The sequence below is a fragment of the Alligator mississippiensis genome, chromosome 4, assembly GCF_030867095.1.
Source record: "Alligator mississippiensis isolate rAllMis1 chromosome 4, rAllMis1, whole genome shotgun sequence".
Taxonomy (NCBI): domain Eukaryota; kingdom Metazoa; phylum Chordata; order Crocodylia; family Alligatoridae; genus Alligator; species Alligator mississippiensis.
Window position 1 is genome coordinate 2,168,240 of NC_081827.1, and position 22,940 is coordinate 2,191,179.

Sequence of the window (22,940 nt, forward strand, 5' to 3'; positions counted from 1 at the left end):
TCAACCGGGCTGCCATGGTACCCTAAGGTACCCCGAGATCATTTTAAGGGTGCTGCTCACTGTTAACACTGTTAGGTGTGCAAACACCTACACGATGCACAAAAAGGCAGACATTTCAAACAAGTACCTATTCACATAGGAGAACATTCTGCCCTGTTCCCGAGCTCTTTGCGACAGAAGAAGTCATAGATTCATAGATTCCAGGGTCAGAAGGGACCTCAATGGGCCATCTAGTCCAACCCCCTGCCCCTGCAGGCAAGAAAAGGGTCACCAAACCTGGGGTCACATGATCCCAGCCAGGTGCCTGTCCAGTCTCCTCTTGAAGGCCCCCAGGCATGGGGCGAGCACCACGTCTCTTGGAAGCCCATTCCAGATCCTGGCAACCCTGACCGTGAAGAACTTTTTTCTCATGTCCAGTCTAAACCTACTCTCCAGTAGCTTATGGCCATTGTTCCTTGTCATTCCAGGGGGTGCCCTGGTGAACAGATCTTCACCTACTTCGTGTTGCTCCCCCCTTACGAATTTGTACGCCGCCACAAGGTCTCCTCTCAGCCTTCTCTTGGAGAGGCTGAAGAGGTTACGGTCCCTTAGCCTTTCCTCGTAGGGCTTTCCCTGCAGGCCTCCAATCAGACGAGTGACTCTTCTTTGGACCCACTCCTGGTTGTCCGCATCCCGCTTGAACTGCGGCGTCCAGAACTGGACACAGTACTCCAGCTGCAGCCTCACCAGTGCCACGTAGAGAGGGAGAATCACCTCCCTGGACCTGTTTGTGAAGCACCTATGGATGCACAACAAGGTGCAATTGGCTCTGCCAACTGCCTCATCACATTGGCGACTCATGTTCATCCTGGAGTCAACAGTGACTCAGTGGTACTGAGAAGGTCACCCCCAGCCTGTAGGTATGATGGCAGTTCTTCCTCCCTAAATGCAGCACCTTGCACTTGTCCTTATTGAATTGCATCCTGTTGCTCTCTGCCCACTTCCCCAGCCTGTCTAGGTCAGCCTGGATCTGGTTCCTCCTCTTCAGGGTGTTAGCTGCACCCCATAATTTTGTGTTGTCCGCGAATTCCCACCCCCTTGTCCAGATCACTGATGAAGATGTTGAACAGCACTGGCCCCAGGACTGAGCCCCGAGGGACTCCACTGCCCGCATCTTTCCAGGTTGACACCGACACATACACTACCACCCTCTGAGTGCGACCCCTGAGCCAGTTTGCTTCATTGGTCTTCGTATTTTTCCAAAATCAAAAATGAGTAAAAGCTGAAAGCTTTCTAAGCAGTGCCTCGAGTCTAACGAGGCAGAGAACCCCTGAATTCGCTCTGTAACTATGGGCGAGCAGAGGGTACTCCGGTGCATATTATGCATATTAAAAAAAAACCCAGCTAAACAATTTGCTGCAGTCACTGCCCTAACTGTCCCTCCTTGGGTCATGTATCTCACCCGCTTCCCCACCCCTTTGCTTTTTGGCAGGAGAAAGGCGGCCTGACAATACGCTGTTTTTCACTAAGTCTATATATTAGGCAGCATGTTTGGAGGCTGCTGTGATAAATGGTAGTTTGAAAAAAATAGCAGACTTGGAACATAACGTCTTTATGTTCTTGAGAAAGGAGAAAGCCTTAAAACTGAGAAATATTGAGAGAGAGAGAGAGAGATCCTACATGTAAGTTAACACGCTGTAAACTGATAGATGCTGTAAATTATAGAAGCAATGCTATTAAGTTTTCTTTTATATACTAAGATAACCTTTTGACTGTTTAACCTACGACATATTACAAATTAAACTAAGATAAATTCAGAAGGGTTTTCCCAGAAATTATAGGATTTTGTGAAGTGCGATTCTGGACAAATAGGCCCTAATGTTTTACAGGCTTTTATATCCTTCAATTGATTTTTAGAGAAACTATAATTTTCCAGAGATCAAGAGAAGTTGTCTTTCACCCGTTAGTTATTAATAATTTGTAGAGAAGGAATTAGTTCAACTTATACTTTATTTTCATGCAAATAAATGCTTAGCAGGTACCCAAAGACTCCCATTATCGAACTCAAATGTATTAGTTAATGCACAGAAAAGAAACAGTGCTTATGTAAACAGCAGGTTCTCAAATAAGTCCTGGGATACTTTGTGAAAACTGTATAATGAAAAAAACCTTTGAGTACAAGATTATTGCTTCAAGGTCTTATAAAACTTGGTATTTATCCTCTTTTGATAAAAAGGGGAAAAACTGAATATTGAAATGATCCAAAACGTCTTTAGTCACTAAAACCCACTGAGAAAGAAGGAAGCACAGACTTGAATTCAACTCAAGTTACAGGGGTGGGCGGATGAGAACAGGATGGGTTTCAACACTGACAAGTGCAAGGTGCTGCACCTGGGGAGGAAGAACCAGCAGCAGACCTAAAGGCTGGGGAACTCCCTTCTCGTCAGTGCAGAGGCAGAAAAGGCTCTTGGAGTCACTATTGATGCCAAAATGAACATGGGCCGACAGTGTGGGGACGCATCCACAGATGCATCTTGAGCAGGTCCAAGGAGGTGATCCTCCCCCTCTACGCAGCACTGGTCAGACCGCAGTTGGAGTACTGAGTCCAGTTCTGGGCACCGCACTTCAGGAGGGATGCGGACAGCATGGAGAGGGTTTAGAGGAGGGCCACTTGCATGCTGTCAGAGGGCAGCAGGGCAGGCCCTACGAGGAGAGGCTAAGGGACCTGGACCTGTTCAGTCTCCACAAGAGAAGGCTGAGAGGGGACTACGTGGCGGCTGCCTACAAACTTGTCAAGGGGGACCATCAGGCATTGGGGGAGTCCCTGTTCCCCCGAGCACTACCGGGACTAACAAGGAATAATGGCCATAAGTTGACGGAGAGCAGATTCAGACTAGACATCAGGAGGCGCTACTGCACTGTCAGGGTGGCTAGGAGCTGGAACCAACTTCCAAGGGAAGTGGTGCTCGCTCCTACCCTGGGGGTCTTCAAAAGGAGGCTAGATAAACACCTTGCCAGGGTCATTTGACCCCAGCATCCTTTCCTGCCCAGGCAGGGGGTCGGACTTGATGATCATCTGCTTAGGTCCCTTCCGACCCGACCAACTATGAAACTCCAAGTTTAGTTTAAAATAAAGTTAAAGTAAATGAGGGCAGACAATCACAATGAGTATTTCTACTCTGCGTGTCAAAAGAGCTGACTTTTGGGACAAAAAGGGAAAGAGGCAGACAACAGGACGTAGTCTTCAGCAGAACCTCAAAATATCTACCACCAGACTAACTGAAATTAAATAATCATTAAGTTTGCACATGGCATGTGATTCACCAAATGCATTTCTTTGAAAGCTTTGCTATTAGCTCACTGACAGTCACTAGCTTTTATTCACTGTAAGACGTTGTAGGTTTTTAAGCACAGAACTTGATGGTCAAAATCAGCTCATTCAGAGCAGGAAACTGCTGACCACTAAGGTTAATTAAAATGTCCTTTTTCAGAAAACAGTTTACAGCTTCTCTTCTCTTCTGTATTTCTGTTTTGTGACAACAGCCAACATGTTCTGTTGCAATATTATTTCTGATTGCCATAAAGTACACTTCATCTCTTTCTCCCTTCCTGCACACACGCACACAGAGCTGGAGTTCACAGTTGAAAATACTCACTTAGATAAAACTTAATTACCACCTTCAGCACTGATTAAACTCAGGAGTTTTTGACACTGCTGGGCAGTGCAGCTCCCCCCAGAGCAACGCAGAGAGCCCAGCTCAGTTTCCTTCCCCATATGCATACCTAAAAAATGAAGAATTTCTAACTGGCTTTGGTGGGTCAGTCTCCCAGGGGCCCCATTGTACTGTTTTGATTCCTTCTCTTCCGATTATTCCTGTTCCCTGACTGCAATCTGGACTCAAGCCCTGGCTCCTCAACCCTCTCCTGCCTGACTACAGCACAGAGCATGGAGCACGCACTGTAATCCAGTTAACTCCCACTGTACAGAAAACAGGAGACCAAAAGGCAGCTACAACCAGGTCCCTTCAGGGAGACCCAGTATCTTCTTGCGTGGCAGCAGAAATACAGCAAATTCTGCTGCAAAAAAGCTGAATTACACCATTCTGGAAAAATGACAAGTTCTGCAGACAGAACAGCACAGGTCACGGGAACCCAAGAACACAAGAAATGCCATTTACTGGGTCAGACTGTAGGTCCATCTTGTCCAGTCTCCGGTGTCACATGGCGGCAGAAGCCAGATGGGAGAGTGAACTGGGTCTGACCAGGGTTTTTCCCCCACACTGTTTCTCTGGCACTTGCAGCCTTCAGCATTTAAGGTCTAGGAGTTTCCGATTCAGAGGCCATGCCCCTCACTCCCACATAAAATAGCTCCCGAAGCCCCTTTCTTTCCAAGAATGGGTCCAATCCCTTTCTGAATCTGGCTAAGCTCTCAGCTTCCACCACATCTGGTGGCCACGAGTTCCACACTTTAATTGCACACTGCGTGAAAAGGAACTTCCTGGCGTTAGTTTTAAACTCACTGCCTACTGCGTTCATGCTGGGACCCCTGGTTCTTGTATTGTGAGAAACAGTAAGTAATAAATCCCTAGGAACTTCCTCTTCACCATTTAGTGTGTTGTAAACCCTTCTCCTGTCCTGACTTAAGCATCTCTTTTCTAAACTGATCAGGCCTGGCCTCTTTAGTCTTTCCTCAAACGGATGCCCCTCACCCTTGTGGCCCTTCTCTGCACTTCTCTAGTTCTTCTCTCTCCTTCTGGAGGTGTGGGGACCAGAACTGGGCACAGGCTTCAAGGCACGGATGCACTATGGATTTATAAAAGGGCATCATGATACTGTTCATGTTTCTTACGATTCCCCTCTAAATAACCCCTAACATGCTGTTTGTCTTTTTGATGACTGTTGAGCACCGACCTGATGTTTTTAGTGAACTGCCCACAATGACTCCCAGATCTCCTTCCAGTAACAGCTGATGTGCAGCCCATGACACCATAGGTAGTTTGGGTTATTTTTGCCCAGGTGCATCACTTTACACTTCTCTACATTAAATTTAATCTGCCATTTAGTTGCCCATTTGCTCAATTGTGCCAGATCTTGCTGCAGTTCCTCAACTAGAAGGGATCTCCCGGGGCCCTGGCTGAGAGGACTGGGACAGCAGACTAACTGTTTCAGGCATTGTGCGGATTCTGGCAGATACCACTGGTCTATGCAGACTTTATTCAGATTGTAAAATCATCTCTGCACCCACGCAGGCAATTGCCTTTAAGTTAATAAAAATACGGGAACTTATTACACAGCTTCTGTTTCTGGAAACTGACCACATTCACCCTCTTTGCCACAGCTTTGCAATCAGAGCGTGCATGGAATGGCTTATCTACTACGGTCCCTACAAGAGTTTCAGAGTCAGGATGCAACTCCCCCTTTCCGTAGATGCCGGCTGCTTTTCTTATACATCTAGAGACATTACATCTGCTAAATTCAAAACACATTTTATCTGAATGATTCTGTCTTACTACAACTGCCCCCCCAGGCTGCCCCAATTCCCCCTTCCCCTGTTTCTCTCACTCCCCACCCCCATTGGAAGGTGAGGGGCTTTCCTCCCCACATTAAAAGGGTGGGAAAACCTCATTTTCTAATCAAGGAAATCCAGTAGCTTCGTAAAACTCTGTTGTACAAATTAGAACCGTCTCGAACAACTGTGAAGGAAACATTCAAGACTGAATCAAATGTAAATAAATGTGCTGTCATTTCCCCAAGTCAGTCAGCCCTGCTACCTGCACTAATCTTGTTCAGGGCTTTGCCAAGAAACAGCAGAGTGAAATGATCAAGCCTAAGAAGGTTTTCACAACTGCTATACAAAACCCTGGGCAACAGTGAAACTCAATCATGCAAGCTTCATGTTGCTGCTTCTTGGAACAGCTCCAAACTGCTCCAGGGACAGACACCCACTGGGAAAGGGCTTCATCTCCCTTTCAGCAGCTGCACATGCAGAGTTGGGGCTTTGGTTTTAATCAGATGCTTCCCAACTGAATTTGGTCACAAAGAGCCGGACAGCACTCTGGCAGATACCATAAGTGCCTGCTTCTGAACCTCACTGGTAGATCCCTCCTGCCATCACCCCCTTCCTCTTTACCTACCTCTAGGTATTAGAGATCAGGTACCATTTATCTGCTCTCAGTATCGGCATGCATAATACGGTTGTACATCGCAGGTAACAACTTTTAGTTTAAAGAGGAAATACCTGTACCTTTCGTAGAAATATTCTTTCAAATACGAAACCTCCACGGGCAGAGAAACATTTGGGTGACGGTTCCTGGAGCGCACTCAGCTTTAGAAAATATTTTCATTCAGTATGAAGTGTCTCTCCAACCTCCTATTCTGAGAAAAGGAAGAAAGAAGAAAATTGTAACCACTTACCAAAAAAAAAAAAAAAAAGCCATTGAGAGGCTACTGTCCCACGAAGAATTTCACATGCAAACTCACCCACCGGACAATGCCAGTGAGGCTAAAGAAAACTGGAATGCGAGACGTGTTCCCTAAAACCATTACTGCCGGCAGACTGGGGGCACTCCCTTCGACTGCAATACCTGCGGGTTTAATAATGCCACCAAACACAAACCCCTATTTTGGTTTGTGGCTGTGCAAGGGTTAACGGGCCCTCTTCTCGGCAGCCCCCAGACTCAGCTGTGAAATGCATGCTTCGTTCAAGAACGCGGGGTTGTTTTCCTGACATCACTCGAAAAGAAAGTTCTAAGTCGTCAAGGAAACCGAAAGGTCGTTTTCCCTTGTTCCAAGAGTAACCGCACCAATAGAATACATGCATTACACATTCAGGCTGGGGCCCCTATTACTTTAAAGGGACAGCAAGGCATTGAAGCCCAGAATTGAATTTACAATAGTCTGAAAAGGAGTGATTCACCGGGGAGGGCTAAGAGAGAACAGTATTTGGCTGACAGTCTCTTCACTTTGCCATTAAAACCAGTATTTGAACCAGATGCTTCTCCTACACAATTCAGATTCTTTATCATCCTGTGTTTATGACTAAATTAAACTGAAGCTTTAATAATGAACCTATAATATCAGTAATACTGGTCAGGTGTCTCCCTCTTCTGTACCACTCCTGTAAAACTGTGGATTAAAATTAGATAAATACTCTACATAGCTATCATAGAAATCATAGACAAATGAGGGCGGAAGGGAGCTCAGGAGGTCACATCTAGTCCAACCCCCTGCTCCAAAAAGGACCAGCCCCAACTAGATCATCCCAGCCAAAGCCTTGTCTACCTGGGTCTTCAAGACCTCCAAGGACAGAAACTCCACCACTTCTCTGGGGAGCCTGTTCCAGTGTCTACCCTCCTAATGAGAAAACTTTTCCTAACGTCCAACTTAAACTTCCCTTGCTGCAACTTGAGACCACTGCAACTAGACCATCTTTCAGACAAAAACTTCAGCGGTCATGTGAGGCATAAGATACTGCAATTTATGAAGCACTTGTAGAAAAAGCGCCATCTCCCTTCTCACCTTCTGCATCACGAGTCAGTTATCTGCAATTTTTCATAACCCCTTAGATGTCTCTGAATCACAGCTGCAAACTAGCCGCTTTCAAAATGGTATGCTCTTACAACACATCTGGACTTGATGTTTCTTTCATCTGTTGTAAAACGAAGGACAGAGCAAATGAAGGTAACATCAATCCACTCCACACTCTCTGTTGTGTGAAGTTTTCTTGCTAGGATTTACCAGCTCCAACTCGTTGTGCTACCTCCGGGCCTTGTGCGAGATGGAGTGCTTCCAACAAGGGAAGGTGACCTTGTGCCACCAGTAAATGAACATGCACTCTCTGCGATAGGGCTTTGGAGCCTGATGAGAAATGCATCACGCTGCACACATGAGAGATCTCAGTATAACTGCCAAGATGGTCCTTACCGTTAGGGCAGGACAGACCCAGAGGAGCTATGGAGGCCAGGAGTAAACTGCAACCATATCCAATGTCATTCTGGAGTGCTCATCCCGATCGAGTCAGGAATAGCATCAACAGGCTCTCAGAGGAACCCTTCTACCACTTACTCTCCGTGGCCAGAAAACCTGCAACTATACACTGCTATTTCGGTGTTGATGGGAAATAAGAAAAAAAATGACAAAGGGACAAAGCTTTGAGAGAAAGAGAGGTGCAAGGCAAAGATTTTCTACTCCCAGAGCACCTCTGAGGACACTTTTCTGCCACACACAATGAGCTGAGTGCTCATACTGTATCTAGAAGCATGTCTCAGGCCTTTTTGTCAGGCGCATTCCTGTTTTTACAAGTACATCATGAATATATTTTTTTTTAAAAACTGACTTCTGGATTAAAAGCAGACCCTCCAAGGAGAACAGAGCTATATGGAGGCCCTCTGAAGAAGGGACCAAAGTGATCTGGCTAGAGAAAAATAAACCCACTATGGGAAGAATCATGCCAGCTTACTGCCTAGGGGACCTTTTTCCTGACTCCTGCTGCTTTCCATGGGATAAGGCGCAGGTCCCTCGTATGCCACAGAGTAGGGAACTGGAGCTGTAGGGCCTTAACAAGAAAGGCAAGATAATGACCAAGAGTAAGGAAATTAAGAGGAAGAGCCCATTCTAGACTGGGGCTGCCTTTATAGCAAGATGCTTTCCTCCCTCCACAGGTGACTAAGTCTCAGTATTTTACTCTGACCAAAAATTATGACAATTTAAATGGTGTGTTACCAGAAAGGACAGAAATTTGCACTTGCCCTCATACAAACTTTTCCAGGCTTAGCAAAGAGACTATTATAAGTAGGGTCCTACCTACACCATGGCAAGACAAAGGGATTTTCACAGGCTGCTCGCAGTGCACAGAGCCAATTCTGCAGTATTTTCATGGCGAGACCCCCCCTCCCAACTGGCCAAGAGGCCCTGGGCAGCCTTGCCCCTCGCTGCTGATGGGCCAAGAAGCCAATCATTCAGACCACACCATTGCACCTGGCTTTTTAAAAGATAGCACCACAACCCCTGTGCTTTCCTGACCTGCACCTTCACTGAGTCCACGTCACTAGCTCAGTCGCTCTCTCAAACTGCACGCTCTATGTGGCTGCAAGGATTGCTGCACTTTCTTTGAATTCCAGTAAGCTTTTGGGGGGGTCAATATCATGGGAAACACCATTTTTCACAGTAATAGCAGAACTGTCATTTTTCACGGTTTCCACAAAAATTGCAAAACCATGATTTAAGCAGCTCCCTAACAAGGAGGCAAAAGTCAGCCAGGCAGCTAAGAAACAATGACTGTCCTACACGATAGGATAGGAGAGGGTATCTTTTGTTTCAGAAAGAAGAATATTTTCCAAGGTCAAGGGTGTGCTAGCGACAGGCGGAGAAGAGCAACTCAGAGCCTATAAAACTCTGCAGGGTTCCAGGTCAGCGCTGCACCTTGGACTTTCTTCCAGAAAATTTGTAGATGTATATTCTATTTGCAAACTGCGAAAACACCTCACACCTATCAGCTCCCACCACCAGAGAGAATGACTTAGTCCAGGCGTAAAGAGATGATGGCGAAGCCTGGGGGGAACTCAACATCAAAGAGAAGCTGAACTAGGTTATGTGTTTTCAACATTAGGAATTACACAGCGCTGACGGAGGTTTCCTTCACAGACATGCTATTATGCGGCCTAGGAAAAAAAACAAGGGCCCAAGCACACGTTCAGCAAGCTGGCAGCCTCATTTCTTTCAGCTGTATGGGAAAAATAATTGTGTCACTAACAAACTGTTGCCATGCTTTCCTAAATTATCTGCTTACACGGCATGTAAAAGGTATATAGAATATATACAGAAAAATCTTGGTATGATATATATGTATATAATACATGCACAATTCCCTGTCTGCAAAGAGAATCCAAACAGGCAAAAATTCGCAGACCATAGCCCTTCCTCTGTGGTGCCAGCTTAGAAAAACAACTACCAGAATCTATGACACTTTCTTTCATTAATAATTATTCTCTTCCTTGGCAAGTTACAGATCCTAATTATCTGCATTACTTAAAAGCAATGAAGCTTAGGGTGGCAGAAAGGCCTTTATGTAGAGTTTTCTCTTCTTCTCTCTTCTTCCAAGTTTTAGGACTGCTCTATTAAAAAATTTCAGGTGATAAAGTCAAACCCTGGGACAGTAACTGCCATACTTGATCCATATATAATCCAGTTAATTCAGTGATTCTCAACCAGGGTGATGGGGCACGCAGGGGTATAGCGAGATCCTTTGAAGTCTGAACTGAAAGTGTGAAGAGATAAACCAGGTGTGGCAACTGCTGCACTCCAGCGGCCTCGTGTATCAGTGCCCCAGTGCTTAAAAATGATGGCGGGTGTGCCTAAATTAAAGCTCGTCAAACAAGCTGTAGTCCAAGCACCCCTGCTTCCATTTTTAAGTGCAGGGACACCGATACAGGAGATACAGTGGCACATTAATTAGAGCAGCTCTTGAAGCCACTCTAATTAAAGTGCCATCCCCCTCCTCCCCCGCACATGTAAAAGTGCCCCAAGATATTAGAGCTGATATTGCAAATTGTATTAAAAGCCATCCTTGAGTCTGCATGCTTTACTATACAAACTTTAAAAAACAACAACAACAACAAAAAGGTTTGGCCATGATCTTCAATGTGTACACAGCAGCTTGTTTTTGAAAAATAGTATGTGATCATGCAATTAAAAACTAATTTATTAGTGTACACGCTTAAAGTGCAATGAAAACAGTCTGTAATGTGTATTGATCATTGAATGCTTAATAATGTAATCTTTGTTCTCAACAAAAAAGTTCTGACTGAGTGATTACTTTTCTACAGTTGCTGAATCCATACCTAATCTTTCATTTCTTTTCATTATGTTCAAATTAAGTACTATCAAGCACTCCATGGGTTTAATTTGTAACCCTCCTGAACTGAAACTGTTCAGCTACTGGACCACAAAGACCCCGCAAGCCCTGTCAAATAAGTTTCTAACCACTTAGAACCAGAGTGGCCCACCAAGCATTTGGTGAATACTAATAAGTTCACGTGAACTCCCAAATATGCATTTGCTACAGAATTTTCTAACAATTTCAAAACCTCCTGCTGCTCATAACTGCCTATCCATAAAATCACAGAATCACAGAAAATGAGGGTTGGGAGAGACCTCAGGAAGTCACATCTAGTCCAACCCCCTGCTCCAAGCAGGACCAGCTCCAACTACATCATCCCAGCCAAGGATTTGTCTACCTGGGTCTTCAAAATGTCCAAGGATGGAGACTCCACCACTTCACTGGGTAACCAGTTCCAGTGCTTCACCACCCTCCTAGTGAGAAAGATTTTCCTAATATCCCTTGCTGCTGCTTCCAAACACAAAAAAGAGCAAATGGTGTCAAGGAGCATCCTGAGACTTGGGGAAAAAGAGAAAATGGTATCATTCAGGAAGAGGGGTCATTAGCCACATTAGTCTGACGTCAGGCAGTAGACAAGGCAGACCTGCACCTAACAGACGAACTAAATCAGGAATATATAAATTTAAGTTTTTGTGAGCCTGGGCTCACTTCAGTCTGATGAAATGAGCTGGGGCTCACCAAAGTTTATGTTATATATCACTGATTTAGTTCATTCACAAAGTACAAATCATTCAGGAAAAACACACTTGATCTAAAATATATCAGTGTCCTGCTCAAGACGGAACTGAAACACAGCAAGGCCTTTGTCTGACGGGCATCTCCTGTCATCTAACAGTCTGTTCTGAAAGCTAAATTTGGGGCACTGACTTTTCACTACTACAGATTTGTTTTGGGCCCAGGGTAGACAGGGAAGCTGGGTATCACTTTGATAGCAATTTGATGAAATGCATTTACTGGTTACAAGCTCCTTTTCATTGCTCTGAATTTCCACAATAAAGACATCAGCATGACATTTATGCTATGTGTTGTCAAGATAACCCTCGTCAGCAACACAAGTTCTGCTTTTTTCTTAGGTCCTGAGTCTGCAAAGACATATGCATATGCTTAGCTTTATGTACCAAGTAGCCCCATCAACTTCACATGAAGTATTCACAATGCATGAAAGCTAAGTATGTGCTTAAGGATTTACCAAATCAAGACACAAGGGGATTAGAAGAGTACCTCATCAAACACGGGTATATGCATAGTCACAGGCTCCCTGCATTCTTTACACTGCCTATTTAAAGGATACAGCTTGGTCTAGATGATGAATTTCAGAGGTCCTAAGTAGGCCACGCCTATGATCGATGCTTGCACAAGCCTTGACCTAGAGGTATTCGCACTTTCATACTACCTTTAAGCATTCAACCAGCAAGGGAGGGTATCATTGCTAAAGTGGTACCCAAGGCCTCAAGCCAGCTGTGCGTTTGCATCCATCACTCCCTCCATCTCTGCTTTAGGACAACAGGAAACATTTATTCTTCTAAATGTTGTTATATAACCAATATTAGTCCTACTCTTAGGAACTCTGTCTTCACCTTCTATGACACTCCCCAGCCTGTGTGTCAGGGGTCACTCTACTATTTATATCTTGCAAAGCCCCTGTAATTCATTCTGAATTCAAAAATCCTGTCCGTGTTAGCTGGGTGTGCCCTCTAACTATGATTTGGAGCACCGTGGTGCCTGCTGCATTTCAGCCCAACTCAACACAGGCTTGGGGTCCTTTATAATCTCGTGAGCTACTTTTCTTTAGGCTATTTTGATGCATCTTCTCTTCTTTAATGCTTTTAATCTGACTGTTTACTTAAAGTAAAACAACATGCCATGTGGAAACTCCACATTTAATGGAAAGAAACCTTTAATTAGTAAAGTATTGCACCATGGGACAGATGTCAACATTTATACTTTCCACTTTTCCTAGTGTTTTTGACTTATCCCATGCCAGTGGACCAACAGGAAATTAATTCCACTACGCATGCCTAAATGCATCTCCCATCATCTCTTCTGGAAACATTTATGATTAGCACACCCACAGCCTATATGTCTAGGCTCCCATGTTATTAAACATTTCATGTCTGTTATATCAATCATCCAGATTACAAGATGACAATTTATGTCTTATGGGATTTGTTTAAGTGAAGAGGAAGAAATAATGAACCCAACTGGATAAAGAACATACCGAGCAGCCACATATCTTACCTGAAGAAATTGAACTTCTGAAACGTATTCTGAATTCCAGCTACGCTTTGATTCATGGCAGGGCTGCGGGATTGTGACAGTAATTAGGGCAAAACAGATTTTATGGAGCAATCTGAAAAATGCTTCATCTAGAAATAGAAAGGAACATCTCCAGCTATATCAGCTGAAACTTTCCAACATAAAAGTGTGCAGTAAGGTGCCTGAATTTAGGAAATGCTGAACAACCACACGTCTCAATGATGCCATTGAGAGTTACAAGTGCTCACATCTTTGAAAATCAAATCACCTGTCTGTAGGTACTGATGTGTTAGAAACTCATTTCAGACAACCAAGCTGAAAATTGTCTTTTCCTTACTGAATAACACAGAAGTTTAACAACATTTAAAGCTGTGTTGTATCTCAGCCTGCATGTTTCAGTGTTAAATCTGAGCTTGTTACCCTTAGCCATCCATCCAAGGAAGACGCTTTGAATTTCTGGACAAAACAGTGATTGTGCAAACACAGCAGTGTCAAAATTGCTCCTGTGCTTCAGAGCCCTAGAAAGCATAACCCAATATGTCCAGAATGGAAGCACTGAGGAAATAAAGGCAATGCATTTAAACCTGATAAAAAGAAGTGAGTGCTAAGAACCGTGCATAACTTAATCTGTCAGACAAGATTCGTTGGGCAAAAGTGATATCTTTTATTGGATCAACTAAGTAGTTGGAAAAGTTGTTCTTTACAAGCTTTCGGCCATAAACACCCTTCTTCAGGCATAGGGAGAGTCTGCTGGAACCCACAGCCAGGAGATATCACTGATGCTAAGCGATCTATAGGACTCACCAATATATTGGACATTCATATAGATAAGAACATGCACAGCAATACTTTTTTTAAAGAGATGCAAGTCCTCAGGTTGCAGGCTGCAGCCAGTCAAAATGGGAAGGTGATTTAAATCAACAAGTGAAAAGGCTTGATTAAATAACCCATTTTTATAACTCTTCCTTTTGTACCACAGTTCTTTCTAATGAAAAGTGCCTTCTCATTGGGTAATATAACCAATAAAACACAGGATCATTGAAAAGCAAGGCTGGAAAGGACGTCACGAGGTAATCTAATCTAAACCAGGATCCGCCCTGACTAAACCAGCCCAGCCAAGTGTCTTTCTGACATGCTCTTGAAAATCTCCCAGGGATGGAAATCCTACCACGTCTCCATTCAGACTGTTCCAGTGTTTCACCACCCTCAGAGTCAGAACAAATGTTCTTCATCTCCAACCACAATTTCCCCTGCCGCAGCTTAAGAGAATTGCTCCTGGTCCTATCCCTTCAGCTACAGGAAAAAAAACCCATCTCCATCCTCTCTATAATCACCCTTCAGGTATTTAAAGATTATCAACCCCCTGCCACCCCATCTTCTCTTCTCCAGGCTATTTAGTAAAGAACTATTCTCCAAATTATTTAATAAAGAACCATTTAGCCCTAGTTCTTTCAGCCTTTCCTCATCAGTCTCATCTCCCAGGCACCTGATCATCTCTGTTGCTCTGCACTGGACTCTTTCCAAACAGTCTCCATCTTCCTTGAAGTATGGGGGAAGAAATGGACCCAGTACTCCAGCTGAGGCCTCACCAGTGCTGAATAGAGGAGAACCACTTCCCTCGATTTACAAGAGACATTTCCATTAATACAGCCCAATATGCAGTTGGCTTTTTTTGCAACAAGAGCACACTGCTGACTCATATTTGGCTTGTGGTCTACTGGAACCTCCAGATACTTCTTTGCAGTACTGCAGCCTAGTCAATCATTTCCCAGTCTGTATTTGTGCGTGCAATAATTCTGTCCTAAGTGCAGGACTTTGGACTTGTCCTTACTGAAGCTCACTTGATTGACTGTGGACCATTTTTCCAGTCTATTCAGGTCATTCTGGATCCTAGCCTGGCCCTCCAGAGTATCTGCAACTCCGCCCAACTTGGTGTAGTCCGCAAATTTGCTATGTGTACGCATGATCCCATCATCCAAATCATTACTAGACCCAGGATAGATGCCTGGGAAGCCCACTTGATACTACTTCTCAACTAGACATTAAGCCACTGAGCACTACTCATTGAGCGCTATGATCCAATCGGGGGGGGGTCACAGATTGAGGTGCTAGGGTGATGCTGTTCTACTTAACCTGTTCTTCCACTGCTATAGGCTGCTTGTCTCCTTCCCTATCTTTGCAGCCAACTGCACTCGTTCAGTAGCTGCCCCTATTTGTGATGGCCAAATCAAAAAGAGGCATTAGATACTTCAGCTTCATCTGCATCAACCATAACTAGGATTGCCTTCTGCATCCTATAAAGAACCTATGGTTTTTTGGTGTGCCCTTTTACTCTTGACATACTTGTAAAATCTCTTATGGATTACTGCATATGGATTTACAATTAAACAGTCTAGATGTGGAGTGCCTTTTGCTATTTAGGAGAATATGCTATACATTAAAGGCAGTCATCTAATTATTTCTATGTTAGAAAAAAGTGAATGATTCATTACTTGTAAAAAAGTAATAAACAAACTTTTTGCTCCTAACTTGTGTCAAGCAGCTACATTAGGATGGTAAGTGAAATTTAATTCTGTTGAGTTGCATTGTAATATCTCCTGGAGTCAGAGGCTGGGTGCCACTCCCTGTGATAACTCTGCCAGTCTTTTGCACCCAATAGCACAGTCCATGAGTCCCCCACACTAAATCAAGCCCTTAATATAGCATATGACCTAGTGTGTCATACATACACAGCTTGGCTTAAAAGTTAGTGTTTTTTCCCTTGATTCTTTCTTTACCTAGATAGGCATGCAGCTTGTAAATGAAAGTTGCTGACACAGGCTCATGAATTCAGCATAATTCATTGTGTTTCTTTAAAATACTGGTTTTTTAGAAATGATAAGTAGTTTATGCCTCCACACACACACAATATACAAGCAAACCCCCCACAAAGGGAGTATTTCCTGGACAAGGGGAGAGGCTTCCAGTGGCAAACATCAGGGGTTAGGGAGTGGGACTTCCAGCCCCAAGATGATGACCAGGGGATGGGGCACCTGTCAAGGGGCAGGTCTACCCTTGCAGCCCTCCACACCTCACCAAAACTTGTTAAGCAGTCCTCCAGACAAAATAACTGCTAATCCCTGCCCTAGACTGATCCTATAAGGCAAAGCTAATGCCTTAGTACAGTGATTCTGAACCAGGGTGCCACAACACCCTGGGATCCTTCCCAGGATGCCATGCAAGGTTAGCATCATTAGGTGTGCAAACATGATTCACGAGATAGACCCAGAGTCTTCCCATAGGAATCCAAAGTCTCTATAACATCCTGCCCTGTTGTGGGTTTGCACAGTTCCTTGCAACAGAAGAATTACTCTATTATTTTTCAGCGGTTAAAAAATTAGTGAAAACTAAGAGTCGGCATTTTCCAAGGGGTGCCTGAAGTCTATCAAGGGGTGCCTCAAGTTTAAAAAGGTTGAGAACCACTGTCTTAGTAGTATCCACACTGCAAGACATTTCAAGAGAGGTGGAAAAATGTAATGCGGCATGTGGGGTTGTGCGGAGGTTTTTGTTTTTACATTTTGTCACTGGCAAGTCATCTTCCCACTCCAGGAAATATCCAAAATAAAATCTCAATATAGTAACATAAAATTTATGTTCAGCCTCTCTCTCTCTCACCCCAGTATCATCCCGTATTCTTCCACCTATTCTCATCTGTTCTACAAGGTATGCAGCCCTGAAGAATGGAGCTCTACTTGTTACACCAACAACACATGAAACTATCGAAACGATCATGCAATGAAACATGAGGAAGCTGAAAAATTTACAATCATTAATAGTGATTTCCATCTGCAAAGTACTTCTGATGCTAAGTAATTCTTGTGCACACTCCTACAAGAAAGGAAGGTAGAAAAGTAAAAATATTAACCTCTTTTTACAGAAGAGGCAATATCCTTAAGTAACTTATCCCAGGCACGCCACTAAAACAGGTTTATTATAAAGCTGCAAACTATTATAAATATACTAGTTTGAGCCACAATACTCGTTCCCAAAATGGAAAGAAAACTCCTTATAACTTCATCCTCAAATTGTGAGCAAATCCTGTATCAAGGGCTGTTTGAGGAAAAACACATTTTTTCTCTTGCTGCAGAGAGCAGAAGGCAGATCCAGGGCTGGAAGCTGCAGCAAAGTAGGTTTAGACTGGACATCACAACAAACTTCTTCACTGTCAGAGCAGTGAGGCCATGGAATAAACTCCAGGAAGGATGGGGACTCTCCACTGGAGGTGTTCAAGGAGAGGCTGGACAAGCACTGGTCAGCAATGATCTGAGTAGCAATGCCTATACTCAGCTATGGGTATTTCCCAGGCTTCTTGGCTTTGCTGGTTCCCACATGGAGCTGGAAATGAATTTTTCCCCCTCTGGTATTATGGATCAGGTGGTGGAGGGACTGGGGGGCTCACCTTCCTCAAAAGCACCAGGCACTGTCTGCAGCCCAGGCTGGGGATTTTGACTGGGCTGTGCCAGTGTTCCTGCTGGGTCTTAAACCCAGAGATTCCTGGCTAAAGGGTCTTGCCTTCCACTCAGGGTCTGATCAATCACAATATTTGGGGTAAGGAAATAATTTTACCCCATGGTCAGACTGGTACAGCCTGTGGGGTTTTTTGCCTTCTTCTGTAGCTGGAGATGGGACCCTCTTCCTTGGATCTCTCAATATTTGCTTTAACACCCATCACAGCAGCAGGACAGTGGCCACCATTGTCCTCCAGCTTTACCTATGGTAGGTTAGGGTGTTACACCCTGCGACTGTCAGGATTCACACATAGTTTTCCTAAAAGCTTATAAAATGGATTTGGATAGGGAGGATCCTGCCTCTGGCAGGAGGTTGGACTAGATGTGACCTCTGAAGGTCCCTTCTGGCCCTACATTTCTATAAGGGCTATGATTCACTAGTCTATGGTGGACTGAGATAGACAAGCTGGTTACCCACAAACATAAAACTTTACAAGCAAAAACACTTTAATGGAACGCCAACAGCCCCACATCAGCCGCTCTAACCCACAGGAAGCATAAGAGAAAAAGAAAATCAAACAGCGAAGGGTTTGTGAAAGCAAGCGTGAGGGAGAAGAGGCCGATATAAACGTGTCAATAAGCTTTCAGTGGAATTTCTGCCTCCTTTTAGATACTCCTAGAAGGCTGCATAGGTCTTCCAAGTCCTATACAAAGACTCTGTAAAGTTTAGGATTCAAGACCTAGCAGCTACCATATATATTTCTGCTGGGGCATGAACTACTTTTGTGAAAGAAAGTACAACTACTGTATTTACCTGAACATAACACCCATGCTTTTTCTAAAATAAGCAGCTGGCACATGTCATAAAATGGGGAAATGCAGAGAGCAAAGGGCTGTATCCTGTCAGAGCCAAGCTGCCCAATCCCTCTTTTTGAGCTGGATAGAAAGCCTGTAGCACCTGTCCAGTCTGCTGAGAAGGGTCCCCAGCTCAAGCAGGAGGGCCAGGCAGTTCAGCTCCAGCAGGACGAGCCTTTGGCTGACTTGGCTGTTTTGTTCTATCAGCAACATCTTCTGCACCCCTCTTTCCTGTTCTGGCTGAACTGGGGTGACAGGCAGAGCTCCTGCTGGGTCAAGTGAAGGCCCGAACCCACTGGAGCCAAATTGTCCGGCCCTTCTCAGCCCTGCAGGTGCTGCCCACTGCCTGCCCAGCTCATCTTGGGAGGAGAAGACAGGTTGGAAAGTGCAGCTCAGACAGCAGCATCAGCTGCTGCCCCGCAGTTCGCGGGTTGACAGGGTAGCCACAGGTTTTTACTCCCCCCTGCCTACTGCAGACAGCTGTGCTTTCCCTGCAAAAAGTGCCATGCAAGCAATGTTTGCAATTTTTTTTCTTCATTCTACCTTTCAAGGAGGAGCCGTCTCTCATTCAGGGGCATGTGCATGTATGCAAGAAGATACAATGATGACATCAATATTTTTTGCCTGGTTTTCTTCAGCTACCAGTCTGCTGCTATTACTTGGGAGGGCCTTACCCTAGCAGTAAGGGTTGTATACCACAATCTGAGGCTGCTGCTTCCTCTCCGACTTGGCTTGATACTTGACCTGAGTGCCATTCATGGGCCATGGGCTGGTCGCTACACTCCAGGTGAGCTGACCTTGAACACCAGAAGTGCCCCACACAAAAGTAAAGGATCCTCATGTTGACAGGTTCCTGAGATACCAGATAGCAGCTTATTGCTATGGAAGGAGCAAATTGTTCTACAGACGAGTCCTTAATTTTGATGCCCGCTTTGGAGACTGGGTGGCTATAAAACGAGCTGTCCTAACTGATAAACAGTCAAACCAAATCTATGCTAAGTTCGCTTCAAAAGACCAGAAATTCTGGGATACAGGTTGTAACCATGTTTGTCTACAGGCAAAAGCAATCAGCACTCTTGGTAGAGGTGATATCTTTTATTAGGCCAACTAAATAGGTGCGAATAAAGACATTTTTTTGCAACTATCTAGTTGGGCAAAACTTTTGGGGGCACAAATGTGTTGGCACCTCCTCAAAAGCTGTATCCTGAAAATGCTGAGATCAAAATAATCTATTGGCATCCATTTTAAAAAGATAAAACTAACTTGTTCCAGTTTGATCTTATTGCTTTTGCTATTCATTAGGAGTTGGTGCAAGTGTAAAGGAACTGGCTTCTTTGACAAGAGCTATTTTAGCTCACTTTTTGGGGATGTCTCCCCTCCACACTCCTTTGGACCAAAGTCAAAAACTTCTTGGCAGCTCACGCAGAGGGGTCAGACTGTTTTTTCAGACTGCCTTACAGAAACAAGCTGGACTGTCAGGCGGTATGGACACTTTTAAGGAATTCTAGCAATGCTGGTAGCATCTATGCAGCAGGATCAGCTAAGACTGGTAACCGGCTTTTTTACCACTGAATCCCACTTGGAGTGGGAAATGGTGATAAAAATGTCAGCAGCTGGTCTAGCCCCCTCAACTGCTGTTCTATTATTAGTGTACCCTCCGATTAAAAATAAAAAAACCCAGAAAAATCCCCTGCAATTTTCAATATATACCTGACTCCAGCAGAACCACTAATCCAATTTACTTTCAACAAAGAGCAAAAAAATGTGTTTTTCTGCTCTGCCAACTAAATTGTTTTCAATCCCAGTTGCAGGGAAAGAAATCCACTGTACCTAGAAAGATTGCCCGTTACCCACTGCCAACAAGGTGTTGGATTCTCCTCCTAGCCGCTGTGATCAACACACATTCTTTTTAATTTACAGACAGAATTAACAGAAAAATACTTAGGAGGCTGTAATTCATCTTTCAGAAGCATAGATCCGAGGACACCACATGCTAAAACACCCCACTAGCTGGACATATGTGAAATAAGATGAGTTATCATAAGATATGTGAAATGATACGAGTAATCAGGGTAGCAACTGAAACGGTTACTATTTTAAGCTGTTTGGCTTGTATCACGAAGTCTCCCATGTAAGCTGACCCACATATAAATCAATACAGTTACGATGGAGGCTAGCTGAAACCACGGTGCAATGCAGGAGACGCAGAAGTCATGAAGCTCCTTTCAGGAACAAGATAAGAGAACCAATGAAAGCGATCATCCAAAACGCAGGCACTGCCAGGCAAGTCACCATCAACCACTTCATGGGACCTGGGCCATTAACCAAAGGAAGTGCATCCTGCAACAAACCCCAAATGTTGTCCTACTGCTCTGCTCAAAAGAAACTGCTTTTAAAATGTCACATCCAATCCTAATGCTCTCTGAAAAAAAGAGTAGAGTGGCGTGTCACCTAACATTTCATATTCGACTGTCTGCAATGGTTTAGTTCACATCCATCAAATCAATGGTCTAACTCAGCTACAGTCACTCATAGAAAGCTGGCCAGACACGTAGTCATGAGACGGATACATGGAAAAGCACAGAATAAATCATGGGTTCATATCATGGCACTGTTTTGTGACCCCCTTCATGATGTTATAAAAGAGATCAGATTAGATCACTTGCCCTTGATCTTAAAACCTACAACCAGCCATTTCAAAAGTGGCCAGCAATTTTGGATGTTTCATGTGTTTGTTCAAGCAACCTGAATGACTTTAAAGGCCCCTAATTTTTTTTAATTGAAAACCCAGGCTTTGAAAACCACAACCCATCATAGGGTCTTAAGTCAACCGCCCAAAAGTCGGTCACTTTAGAAAAGCTTGAACTGTATGAATCTACCACTTTCTTACTAGTCACTAACGACATGCAACAAAGATTTGCAGAAAGCCGACGGAAGAAGAAATGACTCTGCAACACACCCTTTCCAGAGAGGGTCCAGAAATTTGTGATGGGCACACTTCTTCCTTATCACCAAACCCATCCAACACAGGGCACTTAGGGCACCTACACACATCCTGGATGCCTGCTCAATTAATACATGTCAGAGAAGATTCAATTAATCAAGTCTGCTGGAGGATGTTGCAGCCTCTGTGTCACATCTACTCAGTGTCCCTGTGCTTCAAAATGGTGGTGGGGGTGCGTTGAACAAGCTTTAGTTCAAGCCCCCTACTGCCATTCTGAAGTGCAGGATGCTGAGTATGCATGATGCTACAGGCACTTTAATTAGAGCAGCTCTAATTAATGCACCCCCCATCCACCCCAAAGCACGTGTATAGACACACTAAGTCTCAAGTGCTATCTCTGTGCCTCTAACCTGGACACAAAGAGCAATTTGAACTCAACCAAACGTTATTATGTTATTAGAATGGAAAAAATCTGACAAACTGGCTGTATCCTAACTTCAACAATAAAAGCAATCAGATCATAGATTGTCAAAACTGCTGCAAATCTGAGTTGTGTTGGATTCATCGCAACATCTGGATATGCCAACTGCCACCCCAGCAACACACGCTTTCTTCCGTCTTTCACACAGCAGCAGATTACATGCACCCTTTCCAAAAGCCCTAGAGCCGTGGGGCTAGAAGGGAGCTCCAGAGGTCACATCTAATCCGACCCCCTGCCTAAGGCAAGATCGGCCCTGTCAGAGCCATCCTGTACAAATCCACTGTCTAACCTGCTAGACAAACTAAAATCAACCCTGACGCAATGCAAGGCATAACAGCTGAACCTATGCGCTACAGAATGCTATGCTCTGCAGAAACACTGCAGAGAAAGGGTTTTTTTTATTCAGGTTTAACATAATGCAAAGGAAAGGGGAAAGGAGACAGTATTTTCTATCAGGATACCAGGTATGAAATTCCTTGCCAGAAGGTAAACCCCTGTGCCAAATCCATTTGGCACAGTCTCATGCTTTGCCCCCAGTTCTAGCCTGGCAGCTAGGAAAAACCAAGGTCTTCGTTTCTCCATGCTCCCTTCACCATCTCAGCCACCTGGAAAGAAATCCCAGGGGCCTTTTGCTCAGCTTTCTGTGGGGTGTCCTACATTTGCCAGCAGAAGCAAGACTCAATCATGATGCCTAAAAGTAGACAAAGAAATTTCGCTTGATGCCCTGACTAAAAATAAGATGCCTGTATGTCTAACCTAATGAATGGACAGCAAGAAGAGTCATATGAGGCTGAAAAGACCCAGATGGAATACAAACAGACCTTTTACACTTCTGGATGATTTTTACCTACAACCCTATGTTAGAGTCATAGAAAATGAGGGCAGGCAGGGACCTCAGGAGGTCACATCTGATCCAACCCCCTGCTCAAAGCAAAACCAGCCCCAACTCCAACATCCCCGTCGAGGCTTTGTTGAGCTGGGTCTTCAAAACCTCCAAGGATAGAGACTGCACCACCTCTCTGGGGAGCCTGTTCCAGTGCT

At 44.3% G+C, this 22,940-nt stretch overlaps 1 protein-coding gene across 4 annotated transcripts in view; it reads right to left on the reverse strand.

Annotated features, from left to right (window-relative positions):
- PPP6R2 (protein phosphatase 6 regulatory subunit 2) overlaps positions 1 to 22,940 on the reverse strand; it is a 145,436-nt gene that overhangs the window by 102,223 nt on the left and 20,273 nt on the right. For 2 of the 4 annotated variants that reach the window (XM_014599993.3, XM_059725613.1), the window contains exon 2: positions 6,224 to 6,354. The gene's annotated coding sequence lies outside the window, so the exon portion shown is untranslated. Of the gene's footprint in view, positions 1 to 6,217; positions 6,355 to 22,940 lie in introns of all 4 variants that reach the window. The other 2 variants (XM_019482791.2, XM_019482790.2) reach the window with 2 other exon arrangements.